This window comes from Salmo trutta, chromosome 16 (genome assembly GCF_901001165.1).
Source record: "Salmo trutta chromosome 16, fSalTru1.1, whole genome shotgun sequence".
Lineage (NCBI taxonomy): Eukaryota > Metazoa > Chordata > Actinopteri > Salmoniformes > Salmonidae > Salmo > Salmo trutta.
The window spans coordinates 13,167,437-13,183,455 of NC_042972.1; the positions used below are offsets into that span (position 1 = coordinate 13,167,437).

The 16,019-nt window shown below is 42.9% G+C and overlaps 1 pseudogene; it reads right to left on the reverse strand.

The window, feature by feature from the left end:
- LOC115150115 (thymocyte selection-associated high mobility group box protein TOX-like) overlaps positions 1–16,019 on the reverse strand; it is a 163,543-nt pseudogene that overhangs the window by 24,178 nt on the left and 123,346 nt on the right.

Consider the following 16,019-nt stretch of genomic DNA (forward strand, 5'->3'; position numbering starts at 1 on the left):
CTCGACACAATCCTGTCTTGGGGCTCTACGGACAATTCCTTCGACCTTATGGCTTGGTTTTTGCTCTGACATGCACTGTCAACTGTGGGACCTGCAGCATTTAAGGTACCCAAGAACACAGTGGCCTCCATCATTCTTAACCTGTCTGGGCTAGGGGGCAGTATTTTCATGGCCGGATAAAAAATGTACCCGATTTAAACTGGTTACTACTCTTGCCCAGAAACGAGAATATGCATATAATTAGTAGACTTGGATAGAAAACACTCTAAAGTTTCTAAAACTGTTTGAATGGTGTCTGTGAGTATAACAGAACTCATATGGCAGGCCAAAACCTGAGAAGATTCCATACAGGAAGTGCCCTGTCTGACAATTTGTTCTCCTTCTGCGGCATCTCTATCGAAAATACACCATCTCTGCTGTAACGTGACAATTTGTAAGTCTGCTAAATGACGTAAATGTAAATGTAACATTTTCCAAGGCTTCCATTGGCTCTCAGAAGGCGCCAGAAAGTGGAATGAGATGTCTGCAGTCTCTGGGCAAAGTACAGCAGCTCTGTTTGTTACTGGTCAGCCTGGGAACAATGAGACTGAGAGGCGCGTGAACATGAATTCTCCATTTTTTTCCTTTCAGCATTTGAATGAATACAACGTCACCCGGTTGGAATATTATCACTATTTTACGAGAAAAATTGCATAAAAATTGATTTTCAACAGCGTTTGACATGCTTCGAAGTACGGTAATGGAATATTTTGATTTTTTTTGTCACGAAATGCGAAACTTGGTGGGTGTCAAATTAGCTAGCCTGTGATGGCCGAGCTATCTACTCAGAATATTAGCTATTTTAAAATCTGACACCGTGATTGCATAAAGGAGTTCTGTATCTATAATTCTTAAAATAATTGTTATGTATTTTGTCAAAGTTTATCATGAGTAATTTAGTAAATTCACCGGAAGTTTGCGGTGGGTATGCTAGTTCTGAACATCACGTGCTAATGTAAAAAGTTTTTGATATAAATATGAACTTGATTGAACAAAACATGCATGTATTGTATAACATAATGTCCTAGGAGTGTCATCTGATGAAGATCATCAAAGGTTAGTGCTGCATTTAGCTGTGGTTTTGGTTTTTGTGACATATATGCTTGCTTTGAAAATGGCTGTGTGATTATTTTTGGCAGGGTACTCTCCTGACATAATCTAATGTTTTGCTTTCGCTGTAAAGCCTTTTTGAAATCGGACAATGTGGTTAGATTAATGAGAGTCTTGTCTTTAAAATGGTGTAAAATAGTCATATGTTTGAGAAATTGAAGTTATATCATTTTTGAGGTATTCGTATTTCGCGCCATGCGATTCCACTGGCTGTTGACTAGGTGGGACGCTGACGTCCCGCTTAGCCCAGACAGGTTAAATGGCAGAAGTTTGGAACCACCAAGACTCTTCCTAGAGCTGGCTCCCGGCCAAACTGAGCAGTCGGGGGAGAAGGGCCTTGGTCAGGGAGCTGACCAATTACCCGATGGTCAATCTGACAGAGCTCTAGAGTTTCTCTGTGGAGATGGGAGAACCTTCCAGAAGGACAACCATCTCTGCAGCATTCCACCAATCAGGCCTTTATGGTAGAGTGGCCAGATGGAAGCCACTCCTTTGTAAAAGGCACATTACAACAGGCTTAGAGTTTGCTAAAAGGCACCTAAATACTCTCAGACCATGAGAAACAAGATTCTCTGGTCTGATGAAACTAAGATTGAATGCAAAGCGTCACGTCTGGAGGAAACCTGACACCATCAACACGGTGAAGCATAGTGGTGGCAGCATCATGCTGTGGGGATGTTTTTCAGCGGCAGGGACTGGGAGACTAGTACTGTGAGATCCTTTATGGAAACCTGCTCCAGAGCGCTCAGGACCTCAGACTGGGGCGAAGGTTCACCTTCCAACAGGACAACGACCCTAGGCACACAGCCAAAACAAAGCAGGAGTGGCTTCGGGACAAGTCTCTGAATGTCCTTGAGTGGCCCAGCCAGAGCTCAGACTTGAACCCAATCGAACATCTCTGCAACGCTCCTCATCCAACCTGACAGAGCTTGAGAGGATCTGTAGAGAAGAATGGGAGAAACTCCCCAAATACAGGTGCGCCAAGCTTGTAGCCTCATACCAAAGAAGACTCGAGCCTGTAATCGCTGCCAAAGGTGCTTCAACAAAGTACTGAGTAAAGGGTCTAAATACTTATGTAAATGTGATATTTCAGTTTTGTATTTTTAATAAATTAGCAACAAAACCAATTTAATACATTTTAGAATAAGGCTGTAACGTAACAAAATGTGGAAAAAGTCAAATGGTCTGAATACTTTCCGAATGCACTGTATTACTTTAAATACCGCAATGCATGTTGTTAAGTTCAAAATAATACAAGATAAACATTGCTGACACCATTCAAACCAATGAGGGTTCAGAACTTTAAAGCCAATTATCTCAGAATAATATTTTTGCAGATAGAGCTCTCCATATGGTATCTAATCTTTGGTTGTTTTGTTTCCAACCCTTTTAATCTATGGTGCAATTCGTATGGTGCAATGTTTCACAGTATTCACCATTTATTGGTAAATAAAGGTGCTAAATATTAAAATGAAATGCATGGAAATTATACTGTTGCTGTACCTGTACGTGTTCCACAGTTCAAAGTTCAAGTCAAGGCAAATAAGGACATTTTCATGCCATTAAAAACAGACTGCATTGAAACAATCTGAGAGCATTCATTTCTCCTACAAACCGCTCCCATGGGCTGAAATGGACAGATCCTAATAAATTCGATATTAAGTTGACAGTTCAGCCCGAAATCAAAGTTCATCAGATGTATCAGGCTTAAACATTGATCTATTAATGAGATCAGTCCATATCCACACCCTCAGTAGCATAGATGCAGCTATATGGACGAGGTCTGGAAACATCTGACACATTTTGATTTTGAAGTGAACCATCACTTTAAGGTTGATGGATGTGCTACTATTTGTGACTACAAATGAGATATTGATTTTCTTTGACATGAGCCTTTATTCTGCCTCCCCATCTATGGCTAGAACAAAGATGATTGTCTAAGGTTTGTTGTTGGTTTAACTATTGTTTTCAGTGACTACCGTGTGGATATAACATTTCTTCTCATTGACAGGAGATTCTATGGAGCTCGTGTTCTGACTGACGTGTGAGGTGTTGGCTAGAGATGACTGTGTTTACTGACATTAAGCTACATTGGGATTATTGTAAATACACTGTTTCTTCAATATACTGTAGGCCTCCATGGTTCTGGCTGGAAGAAACACCTGAAGAGAAGGTTGGCCATGTTGTGTACCTTTATGTTGTGTACCTTTATGTTGTGTACCTTCATGTTGTGTACCTTTATGTTGTGTACCTTCATGTTGTGTACCTTTATGTTGTGTACCTTTATGTTGTGTACCTTCATGTTGTGTTTGACTGATCATATATATATATAGTCATGGCCAAAAGTTTTGAGAATGACACAAATATTAATTTGCTCCTTCAGTGTCTTTAGATATTTTTGTCAGATGTTACTATGGAATACTGAAGTATAATTACAAGCATTTCATGTGTCAAAGGCTTTTATTGACAATTACATGAAGTTGATGCAAAGAGTCAATATTTGCAGTGTTGACCCTTCTTTTTCAAGACCTCTGCAATCCGCCCTGGCATGCTGTCAATTAACTTCTGGGCCACATCCTGACTGATGGCAGCCCATTCTTGCATAATCAATGCTTGGAGTTTGTCAGAATTTGTGGGTTTTTGTTTGTCCACCCGGCTCTTGTGGATTGACCACAAGCTCTCAATGGGATTAAGGTTTGGGGAGTTTCCTGGCCATGGACCTAAAATATTGATGTTTTGTTCCCCGAGCCACTTAGTTATCACTTTTGCCTTATGGCAAGGTGGTCCATCATGCTGGAAAAGGCATTGTTCGTCACCAAACTGTTCCTGGATGGTTGGGAGAAGATTCTCTCGGAGGATGTGTTGGTACCATTCTTTATTCATGGCTGTGTTCTTAGGCAAAATTGTGAGTGAGTCCACTCCCTTGGCTGAGAAGCAACCCCACACATGAATGTTCTCAGGATGCTTTACTGTCGGCATGACACAGGACTGATGGTAGCACTCACCTTGTCTTCTCCGGACAAGCTTTTTTCTGGATGCCCCAAACAATCGGAAAGGGGATTCATCAGAGAAAATGACTTTACCCCAGTCCTCAGCAGTCCAATCCCTGTACCTTTTGCAGAATATCAGTTTGTCCCTGATGTTTTCCTGGAGAGAAGTGGCTTCTTTGCTGCCCTTCTTGACACCAGGCCATCCTCCAAAGGTCTTTGCCTCACTGTGCGTGCAGATGCACTCACACCTGTCTGCTGCCATTCCTGAGGAAGCTCTGTACTGGTGGTGCCCTGATCCCGCAGCTGAATCAACTTTAGGAGATGGTCCTAGCACTTGCAGGACTTTCTTGGGTGCCCTGAAGCCTTCTTCATAACAATTGAACCGCTCTCCTTGAAGTTCTTGATGATCCGATAAATGGTTGATTTAGGTGCAATCTTACTGGCAGCAATATCCTTGCCTGTGAAGCCCTTTTTGTGCAACGTAATGATGACGGCACGTGCTTCCTTGCAGATAACCATGATTGACAGAGGAAGAACAATGATTCCAAGCACCACCCTCCTTTTGAAGCTTCCAGTCTGTTATTCAAACTCAATCAGCATGACAGAGTGATCTCCAGCCTTGTCCTCGTCAACACTCACACCTGTGTTAACGAGATAATCACTGACATGATGTCAGCTGGTCCTCTTGTGGCAGTGCTGAAATGCAGTGGAAATGTTTTTGGGGGATTCAGGTCATTTGCATGGCAAAGAGGGACTTTGCAATTAATTGCAATTCATCTGATCACTCTTCATAACATTCTGGAGTATATGCAAATTGCCATCATACAAACTGAGGCTGCAGACTTTGTGAAAATGAATGTGTCATTCTCAAAACTTTTGGCCACAACTGTATATATATATATATATATGTGTGTGTGTGTATATATATATATATATATATATATATATATATATATATATATATATATATATATGTATATGTTTGTCAAAGTGTTATGGCGTTAAAGTTAATGTTATTATATCAGGAATGCAATTATGTCATTAAGAGCTGCAAAACTTCATCCACTCATTTCGGAGTGTGTGGGTGTGTGTGTTCAGTGTGTGTGTGTATAAACGTGTATGTATTGGTGTGTGTGTGTGTGTGTACCTGTTTTGCCTCCTCCCCCAGGCTGTCCCACATGGAGGCCACGATCTTGGACACGTCCCCGAAGGTGGCGTTGGGGTTGGAGCTCTTGATGGCCGCCTGGGTGTCCCTGAAGAAGAGCGCATAGGCCGACACGGGCTTCGACGGCTCGTTGGGGTCCTTTTTCTTCTTCTTCTTCTGCGGTTTGGTCTTGGGCTTCATCATCTCTGAGGAAGGCCTCTTCTCGCCCGTCATCTGGAAGAAGATTTTTTTAAAATTATGCATTTGTCTCTCTTGTGTTTATGTTTGAAGACTGAACAAGAAGACAACTGCTCACTCACAGAGAATTATACTGTATGACACGGGTAAGAAATGCAGAAAACTTAAACTGTTCCCTTTCGACAGTGCTCTCCACAATGGTAGGCTATCATTATGTACATTCTCCTCTCTACTACCTGAGGAGAGCAACAGAGCACAGTGACAAGACGCTCCCCACTCCTCTTACTTCACACCTCAGTGCACAGCTCCTTCCATTGGTAACATTTCACTGGCTCACGTAGACAAATGAACATGGTCAGTGTGCCAACTCATCCGTGTCAATGCCCACCAGACAGCTCAAACAAGCTTACATCAAGAGATGAGTTGCCAGTCCAGTGTAAGCATAAGTATGTCTTACCTCTTATCTCCTTACTAAGTTAATAGACAATAATGTTTATGAACTTTTGCTGTGAAAAACTAAAGAAAACTAATTTAGACTCCATTTTCATCGTAATGACTGTTTGATTAAATCCATTGCAAGTAATTGAGACCACCACAGTGAAAAAATAAATTGCAAACAACTCCCCTCTTAAACTACGATTTACAGTAGTACTCGGTTTGATTTAGAATTCTCAGTAAAGAAACATTCAATGTAACAAGCTAAACCTGTTCACATCAAACACAGAACATTGTATTTACTTGTAGAACATGTATTTACAGTATGATACTATTAATACTCTCTTGGTTTGAATTTACATTTACATTTACGTCATTTAGCAGACGCTCTTATCCAGAGCGACTAACAGAACAGAAACTGAGATTCAATCTCTCAAATCTAATATAACACTTCCATTATCTATTCCAACTTAAACTGGGTTTTTTTTCTTCAGCAATACGTCGTTTACATTGTCAAAAATGATTTATCAAAACAACACAAACGCATTTTACTAGGTAAAACTGTACATTTCTCACCTAACATTCCCGACGACAGTCTTCTTAAAGAGTTTCATTAAGATAATAGATTCCAACTTTTGTGCAACGGAGCAAAATGTATTCAAAATCACCTCTGTTTCTGCTAGATTTGATGTGGATGTTGAATACATTGGAGGCTAATGGAATTATATACTGATGGTAATCGTTTTTTTTCATACATGGACAGTCAAGCACAGTGGGGAGCCTGTATCGTGGAGAAAATATTGTGTTGCAGAAAATGTGCTGGTCTAACGTTGCATCACTGTGTGCTTGTGTACAGAGGGGCTGATAAATATGCAACAACACTATAGAAACCCCCGGATTCAATTATACATTCATGTTCTTCTTTTCTAATCCCCCAGGTAAATGGAAACAAATCCAATGAGAGCCCTGATTGGTGAGTCATTTCTGTATGCTCTGTTGTATGGATTTACATAAATTAAATTAATGTCACTTATTGAGTATTTATTCCTGTGTCCTTGTTTCAAATGAAAGAGCTGTGAGTGATTGAGGCACACATATACTCCCTCAAGCTTTCCTGTCCTTTTCAACTTGTTTACCCCACAGCGGAGAAACACTCTATTGATAGGTGTGTAGAGGTCTAGAACACTAAAGTACACAGTATAGAAGACTGCTGCTTCAAGTCATTTGGTTTGGAACTATAGTATGTTGCCTCAAGTTCTATCTCCCATATCTAATAGAGACGTATTACAGACGAATACAGACAAAAACATCCAAATGCATCCCTGTTGCCATTGCTACAATATAAAGAATTGAACAGAGATTCTGTTAATCGCTATGGATAGGGCCTAGAGAACAGCAATAATACCAGTTATGTGAACATACATAAAGCAACAAGGGAATTCAAAAAAAATATCCACAACAAATCTGGAAAGGGAGTAAGAAGTTGTTTCTCCATGATCCTTTCTTGATGTGACAATTAACAATGTGCAATTAAGGAGGTGACATGGTGAGATAACAGGAACATTTCAAGTGAAATAATTTAGACAGCAAAACAATTATAACAAAAAGGAAAATAAAAAGCTGCATTACTTTCAGTTTGAACTAGGATTTGAAGCCAATATAAAAAACCACCAGATGGTCCTTTATTACCTTTGAGATTGGAGATACGCAGGCTCTCAGAAATACACTAGCTTGTTGAATAATTGCCATAAATTCACTGTCATTCTGCCATACATACACAAATTCAACAACGTGACAGCAAGTCACACAATCCTGTCTGTAAAAAAAATCTAGTTATAGATTAACCACTATTTGACAATTTCCTTCAGCCGTGCAACACCCAACACCAACGACAGCAACACCCTGACCTTCCCTAGGTTCAGCGAAATCAAAGAAGCATTGCCACATCAGTACCTTATGGTGGGAATCGGTTTCCTCTTCCTGTGTAGAGCTCGAGGGAGAGGGTGTGGCTGATTTACTTCCAGGAGGTGAGGGAGAACCATGGGTAAGTGCGCTCCGGCCAACCTGAGAGTTCAGTTGGGACAGTGCACTCATGGGCTGATGGGACAGTATCCTAGGTGACATGTTTATCAGATGGGGGTTGTGACGGCTGAGGTCATAATGTGAGCCGTCGTGGCGAGTCATCTCCTGGATCTGGGTGAGAGAAGAAGACCAGCTTTACTACTTTAACTTCATCAATTGTACAGTATATTCCCAATTTGCCTAAAAACTTGCCGCCTGCGTTAAGGAGGGAAAACGGTAGGTAGGAGATCAAAGAAAGTGAGTGTGTCGTTCCCGGGTTCACTGGTCCCACTGATCTCCTTAGGACTGGTCGGAAGCCAACTTATCTTGATTTTCCCACTCTCCTCAGTCACGATTGAAACATACACCATGAGGTCCTCCACTAAATTGCACTTTTCTGGCTATTTTTATCTTGATTTTGCTTTGAGGCAAGATTTGATGTGTTGAATGTGAAGTGTGAGGTGCAAATGACCTTGAACAACATACAGTATCATTAATCACACCAACAATCACACCAGCAATCAAAGACTATCTGTTCCAAACCCAACTGAATGAATCACATAACCACTTTCAAAGTGAGGTGGGAGGCGTCTTGCCACTGTACGACATCATTAGAATCATTTGGGACCCCCAGGTGACAACATGGTCAACGTTTACTCTGATTTTCCACTACGGGGATGGTTCAGAGCACAAGCTCTGCTCATAGAACATTAGCCTATAGACTAAAATTACTCTGGTTGGTCATTCAAGTAGAAAAAACACTGCACTTCCAAGTTCATTTTTGGAAGTTGACCCACTAAAGGAGGATACATGCTTCAACTGATTAAAGAGAGTCCTCATAAAGTAACACCCTGAGTAGTCTAACAGATCTAAAATAAAATACATTCAAAATCTATCAGGACATACACGAGCCAAAGCAGGCCTTAATGCAAGCATAACCGGGGAATGTTTGTCAATTTACAGATCAGAAAGGGATCAACTAGCATTCATAAGCCCTGTTAAACATTCATGAGTTAAATAATACATTACACATTAGCGCTGTGCTAAAAAGATCTAATTGCAGGGGCCCTAGCATATGAGACCTTGATAAACACAAGTAGAGCCTCTGAGATGAAGGGTCTGCAGCGCTGTAATCATAATTGGCCTCAGTAGGTTGCTGAGAATAAAATGTACTGGTAATGTAATGTTTAACAGACTTTGCTTTGAAAACCCCCAAAATATTTACAGGACGTAAGATTTTTTTTGTTTGCCTCGGCAGCAGCTTACAAAAAGCTGCCTGAACAAAGACATTCCTTTTGCATTTCAAATAACCACGCTTTAACCTCACTCCACACAAAACAGTATTTTCCAACCTTAAATCATAATTCAAAACACCATCACTCCACTTCTCAAACATGGTGAATAGCTTTAGCAAAAAAAGAGAAAGGGAGAAAAAAAAATCCATTAATTTTCCATTTTCGGTGGAGCTGCTCTTTAAGGGTCTTCACAAACCAAGAAGCGTTGAAAAAACAATTAATCAAACATGAATGGCCTATTATAACTACAGCAGACCTATTTCCATAGCAACAGCCTCTGGGTGAAATCATCACCCTTTAATCTGAGCACACTATGTTTCATATAAACAAACAAAAGAGACCTGTGGAACAGAAAAATAGTACAGCGGAAAGGGACAGAGGTCCTCTGTAGTTTCCTATTGGGCTTTATCTGTTTTAATAGAACTGTGGAGGGGTTCTTGGGACAAGAGGAATTACCCATCTAATTCTTATTGTTTGAGGAAGAAGAGGCCATAGCAGACTACTCAATCATTTCCCTTTCAATCAAACATGAATAATTCATGATATTTGTTTGGAATCCAGTATAGACACATTTTGCCACTATTCATATTCTAACTGGTTCTTCGTAGCATTTGCTTCAGTTCTAGTTCCTTTTTCATTAAAGCTGAGTGCTCAAATGTAAAATATGGGGCATAAAAGCCAGATAGTAATATTATACAAAATAAGACCTTCTAAACCTGATTTTGATTAGTCACTTGGAAAGCAGGATGTTGTAGTATTTCTACATGTCAGGAGCTTCAGACTGTGAATTTATTACAAATCTAAACTCTTAAAATAGCTCATTTCCAAAATATTTTCTCTTCTCTTCATATATTGCAAATAAACGGCGTCTCTTTGTGAGAAATGAGTTGAATGAATGCACTAAGGCTAGTACACCTTGCACTGGGTTCAAATAGTGTGTGCAAACACTATCGACTGTGTTCCCTTGTGCAATCACCAAAACCATGCCAACACAAGAAAATAGCAATTATGGGAGCAAAAGGTACATTGAGAAGTAAACAGCAGAAGCATCGTGTCAATTGAAACTAAGGGGATTCATCCATTTATAAGGTAAACATATACAACGTACACTGTAGTTTCTTTTGCATGTGATCAATTCAAAGAAATTGAATTTGGTCCTCTAAAGATTAAGGAGCCGTACAGGACGCGTCTTGTAAATACACTGAACAAAAATATAAACTCAACAATTGTTAAGATTTTACTGAGTTACAGTTCATATAAGGAAATTAGTAAATTGAAATATATGAATCAGGCCCTAATCTATGGATTTCACATGACTGGGAATACAGATACGCATCTGTTGTTCACAGATACCTTAGAAAAAAGGTAGAGGCGTGGATCAGAAAACCAGTCAGTATCTGGTGTGACCACCATTTGCCTCATGCAGCGCGACACATCTCCTTCGCATAGAGTTGATCAGGTTGTTGATTGTGGCCTGTGGAATGATGTCCCACTCCTCTTCAATGGCTGTGCAAAGTTGCTGGATATTGAACACGATGTCGTACACATCAATCCAGAACATCCCAAATATGATCAATGGGTGACGTCTGGTGAGTATCCAGGCCATGGAAGAACTGGGACATTTTCAGCTTCCAGGAATTGTGTACAGGGTGCCGTGCATTACCATGGTGAAACATGAGGTGATGGCGACGGATGAATGACACAACAATGGGCCTCAGGATCTCATCATAATATCTCTTTGCATTAAAATTACCATTGATAAAATGCAATTGTGTTCGTTGTCCATACCTATGCCTGCCCATACCATTACCCCACCACACTCTGTTCACAATGTTGACATCAGCAAACCGCTGGCCGACATGACGCCATCTGCCCAGTACAGTTGAAACCGGGATTCATCTGTGAAAAGAGCACACTTCTCCAGCGTGCCAGTAGCCATCGAAGGTGAGCATTTTCCCACTGAAGTCAGTTACGATGCCGAACTGCAGTCAGGTCAAAATGACGTTAGAGGCGGCTTATGGTAGAGAAATGAACATTTAATTATCTGGCAACAGCTCTGGTGGACATTCCTGCAGTCAGCATGCCAATTGCACGCCCCCTCAAAACTTGAGACATCTGTGGCATTGTGTTGTGTGACAAAACTGCACATTTTAGAGTGACCTTTTATTGTCCCCAGCACAAGGTACACCTGAGTAATGATCATGCTGTTTAATCAGCTTCTTGATATGCCACACCTGTCAGGTGGATGGATTATCTTGGCAAAGGAGAAATGCTCACTAACAGGGATGTAAATAAATTTGTGTACAACATTTTAGAGAAATATTTCATTGAATATTTCTGGTATCTTTTATTTCAGCTCATGAAACATGGGACAAACACTTTACATGTTGCGTTTTATATTTTTGTTCAGTATAGTATTACCTTTTACATTTCATGCCATTAAGATATGAACACCATAATGCAAGACCCTCTATACACTACATGTAGAAACCCTATTAGTGCAATGCATCATGATCACAAGTCTCATAATTACACTCCCAACAGATGTCTAACAAAATAGTTATCTTAAAGGCGCTTTTATTAAACGTTTTGGAGTGTTTTCTGTTCGCCCTTTCAGAGACTCAGAGAGAGAGAGAGAGAGAAAGCAGTCACCCTGAGCTAAATAAAGTAGGTGGGTGATGGCTGTACAAACATTATGAAGGAATCTCACAAAGGTTGCCTGTTGCCATAGGTACTGTATGCTAATTCGTAAACGGTATCATCGCTGTACGTGGGGGGGGGGGGGGGGGTGCTGTCTGGGTAACAGGCTTCATTTGACCATTACTGTCTGACTCGCATCCCCCCCAGGACAGACAGACAACATGTTCTCTTTATTCTAATAGGGCAATGATGATGCAACGGCCGATGATGTAATAAATTAGCCATCTCCATTGTCAAAGGCGAATTTCGCTTTATTCTTGATGTAGAAGTCACACAAACACATGTATGTATGCATACACACACACATTTCACACGCACACACACGTCTGGGAGACAGTTTGATATTGCATTTCCAACGTCCAGAATGAACAGCCAGCTGAGCCTAACTGTGATGCAAAGGCAAGTCGGACAAAACTTTGGGGCGAATCTGTTCCCCTTTCTCCGCTGTTGTTATGGTTGCCATGTTTTGTATTCACATCCTGTGCATCATAGTGAAATGGGAGTCAAATAACAAAAGCTTTCCAATTATGACGGGACATCAGAAAGCTTATGATCCTCTAGCTTTACCTTTGAAATGGTTTCGTCGCAGCTCAGATTGCCTGCACCATATGATTTAGCTAAGGAGATCTGACCAGCAACTGTAATGCCACATTGAAGGAAATTAGAGAGCTAGAGCTTCACAGAGAGAGGCAGTATGGAATGGATACTTCTTACTTTTTGTCCTAAGAAGGAATTGACATTATTAAAAGCCTCTCCATATGTGTAATTGTATTTAGGACCCAATAACTAGAGGGCTAAAGCTACACAGAGACAATATGAACATATAACACATGCAATCCAATGCATATTTTACATATAACGGCAGGCCCAGGAATCGAACTCATTAACCTGGAGTTACAAGCGCCATTCTCTACCAGCTGAGCTACAAAGGACCACTTTTAGGACCCAATACTAATATCGTGCTGCTGCTCCAGTTTCAACTGTTCTGCCTGTGGCTATGGAACCCTGACCTGTTCACCTGATGTGCTACCTGTCCCAGACCTGCTGTCCCAGACCTGCTGGAACCCTGACCTGTTCACCGGACGTGCTACCTATCCCAGACCTGCTGGAACCCTGACCTGTTCACCGGACGTGCTACCTGTCCCAGACCTGCTGTCCCAGACCTGCTGGAACCCTGACCTGTTCACCGGACGTGCTACCTGTCCCAGACCTGCTGGAACCCTGACCTGTTAACCGGACGTGCTACCTGTCCCAGACCTGCTGGAACCCTGACTTGTTCACCGGACGTGCTACCTGTCCCAGACCTGCTGGGACGGCAGGAGCGGTAGAGATACTCTGAATGATCGGCTATGAAAAGCCAACTGACATTTACTCCTGAGGTGCTGACCTGTTGCACCCTCTACAACCACTGTGATTATTATTATTTGACCTTGCTGGTCATCTATGAACATTTGAACATCTTGGCCATGTTCTGTTATAATCTCAACCCGGCACAGCCAGAAGAGTTCTGGCCACCCGTCATAGCCTGGTTCCTCTCTGGGTTTCTTCCTAGGTTCCGGCCTATCTAGGGAGTTTTTCCTAGCCACTGTGTTTCTACATCTGCATTGCTTGCTGTTGAGGGTTTTAGGCTGGGATTCTGTACAGCACTTTGTGACATCAGCTGATGTAAGAAGGGCTTTATAAATACATTTGATTGATTGATTGAATACTAGGTTTTATGAATCTAGCTGTGAAAAATAACATTGACTGGACCACCACTATGCATGGACTATTTGCTCATTGTAGTATTGTATTGGAATGGTAGGATTTCAGTATGTGTGGCCATACATAGCATTGTCAGTACGCGCTGCCATACATAGCACTGTCAGTATGTGTGGCCATACATAGCACTGTCAGTACGCGCTGCCATACATAGCACTGTCAGTATGTGTGGCCATACATAGCACTGTCAGTATGCGTGGCCATACATAGCATTGTCAGTATGCGCTGCCATACATAGCACTGTCAGTACACATTACATTTACGTCATTTAGCAGACGCTCTTATCCAGAGCGACTTACAGTAGTGAATGCATACATTTCATACATTTTTTTTTTTTTCTGTGCTGGCCCCCCGTGGGAATCAAACCCACAACCCTGGTGTTGCAAACACCATACTCTACCAACTGAGCTACAGGGAAGGCTGTGGCCATACATAGCACTGTCAGTATGTGTGGCCATACATAGCACTGTCAGTACGCGCTGCCATACATAGCACTGTCAGTACGCGTGGCCATACATAGCACTGTCAGTATGTGTGGCCATACATAGCACTGTCAGTACGCGTGGCCATACATAGCACTGTCCGTATGTGTGGCCATACATAGCACTGTCCGTATGTGTGGCCATACATAGCACTGTCATGTCAAACAGAGAAACAGCATGAGTGGAAGATGGTATCAATGTCTTCCTTTGGCTGAAGAGAGCATTTTCACACAATGTACAAACGCAGTGTGATTGAATAGCGCCCCTACTTTACTGCCCAGACTAACTAAGCCTTCAATCCCCTGTTCACACCCTCCCTGATTGGAGCCAACTTGTTTGAGAGTGATGTCTCACTGATTCAGATTCACAATTGTTATTGTAAAATCACTGAGCGTTTAATTGAAACAAATTACTATAATAATAGAACATTATCTCTGCAGGCGCCCAGCCGTGACAGCTTTAATTAGGGCTGCGTTCGAGACTGATACTTCAACAGCAAACACACCTTAGGTAGTAGGGGAGCCAGCCAGCCAGCTATTGGGCCCTCATATCGCCTATTGCCCGGCCCCCATAATGCCTACCACCCGGCCCCGATACTGCCTACCACCCGGCCCTCATAACGCCTACCACCCAGCCTTCATACTGCCTACCACCCAGCCTTCAGAATGCCTACCACCCGGCCTTCATACTGCCTACCACCCGGCCTTCATACTGCCTACCACCCGGCCCTCATAACGCCTACCACCCAGCCTTCATACTGCCTACCGCCCAGCCTTCATACTGCCTACCACCAGGCCCTGATACTGCCTACCACCCGGCCCTCATAACGCCTACCACCCAGCCTTCATACTGCCTACCGCCCAGCCTTCATACTGCCTACCACCAGGCCCTGATACTGCCTACCACCCGGCCCTCATAACGCCTACCACCCAGGACTTCATACTGCCTACCGCCCGGCCCTCATAACGCCTACCACCCGGCCCTCATAACGCCTACCACCCGCCCTTCATACTGCCTACCACCCAGCCTTCATAATGCCTACCGCCAGGCCCTCATACTGCCTACCACCCAGCCTTCATACTGCCTACCACCCGGCCCTCATAACGCCTACCACCCGGCCTTCATACTGCCTACCGCCCAGCCTTCATACTGCCTACCACCAGGCCCTGATACTGCCTACCACCCGGCCCTCATAACGCCTACCACCCAGGACTTCATACTGCCTACCGCCCGGCCCTCATAACGCCTACCACCCGGCCCTCATAACGCCTACCACCCGGCCTTCATACTGCCTACCACCCAGCCTTCATAATGCCTACCACCCGGCCTTCATACTGCCTACCGCCCAGCCTTCATACTTCCTACCACCCGGCCCTGATATTGCCTACCACCCAGCCCTCATAACGCCTACCACCCGGCCTTCATACTGCCTACCGCCCAGCCTTCATACTGCCTACCACCCGGCCTTCATACTGCCTACCGCCCAGCCTTCATACTTCCTACCACCCGGCCCTGATACTGCCTACCACCCGGCCCTCATAACGCCTACCACCCAGCCTTCATACTGCCTACCGCCCAGACTTCATACTGTCTACCACCCAGCCTTCATACTGCCTACCACCCAGCCTTCATACTGCCTACCACCCGGCCCGCATACTGCCTACCACCCAGCCCTCAAAGAAAACTCCTTATTCGCCCTCGGGGGCAAAGTGCGAACAGCACTCTTCCTCTAAGCTCTTTTCTTCCCTCCATCCCTCCCTCCTCCCCCTCCTCCTTTCCCTCCATTCATTTCTGAACCTCATCA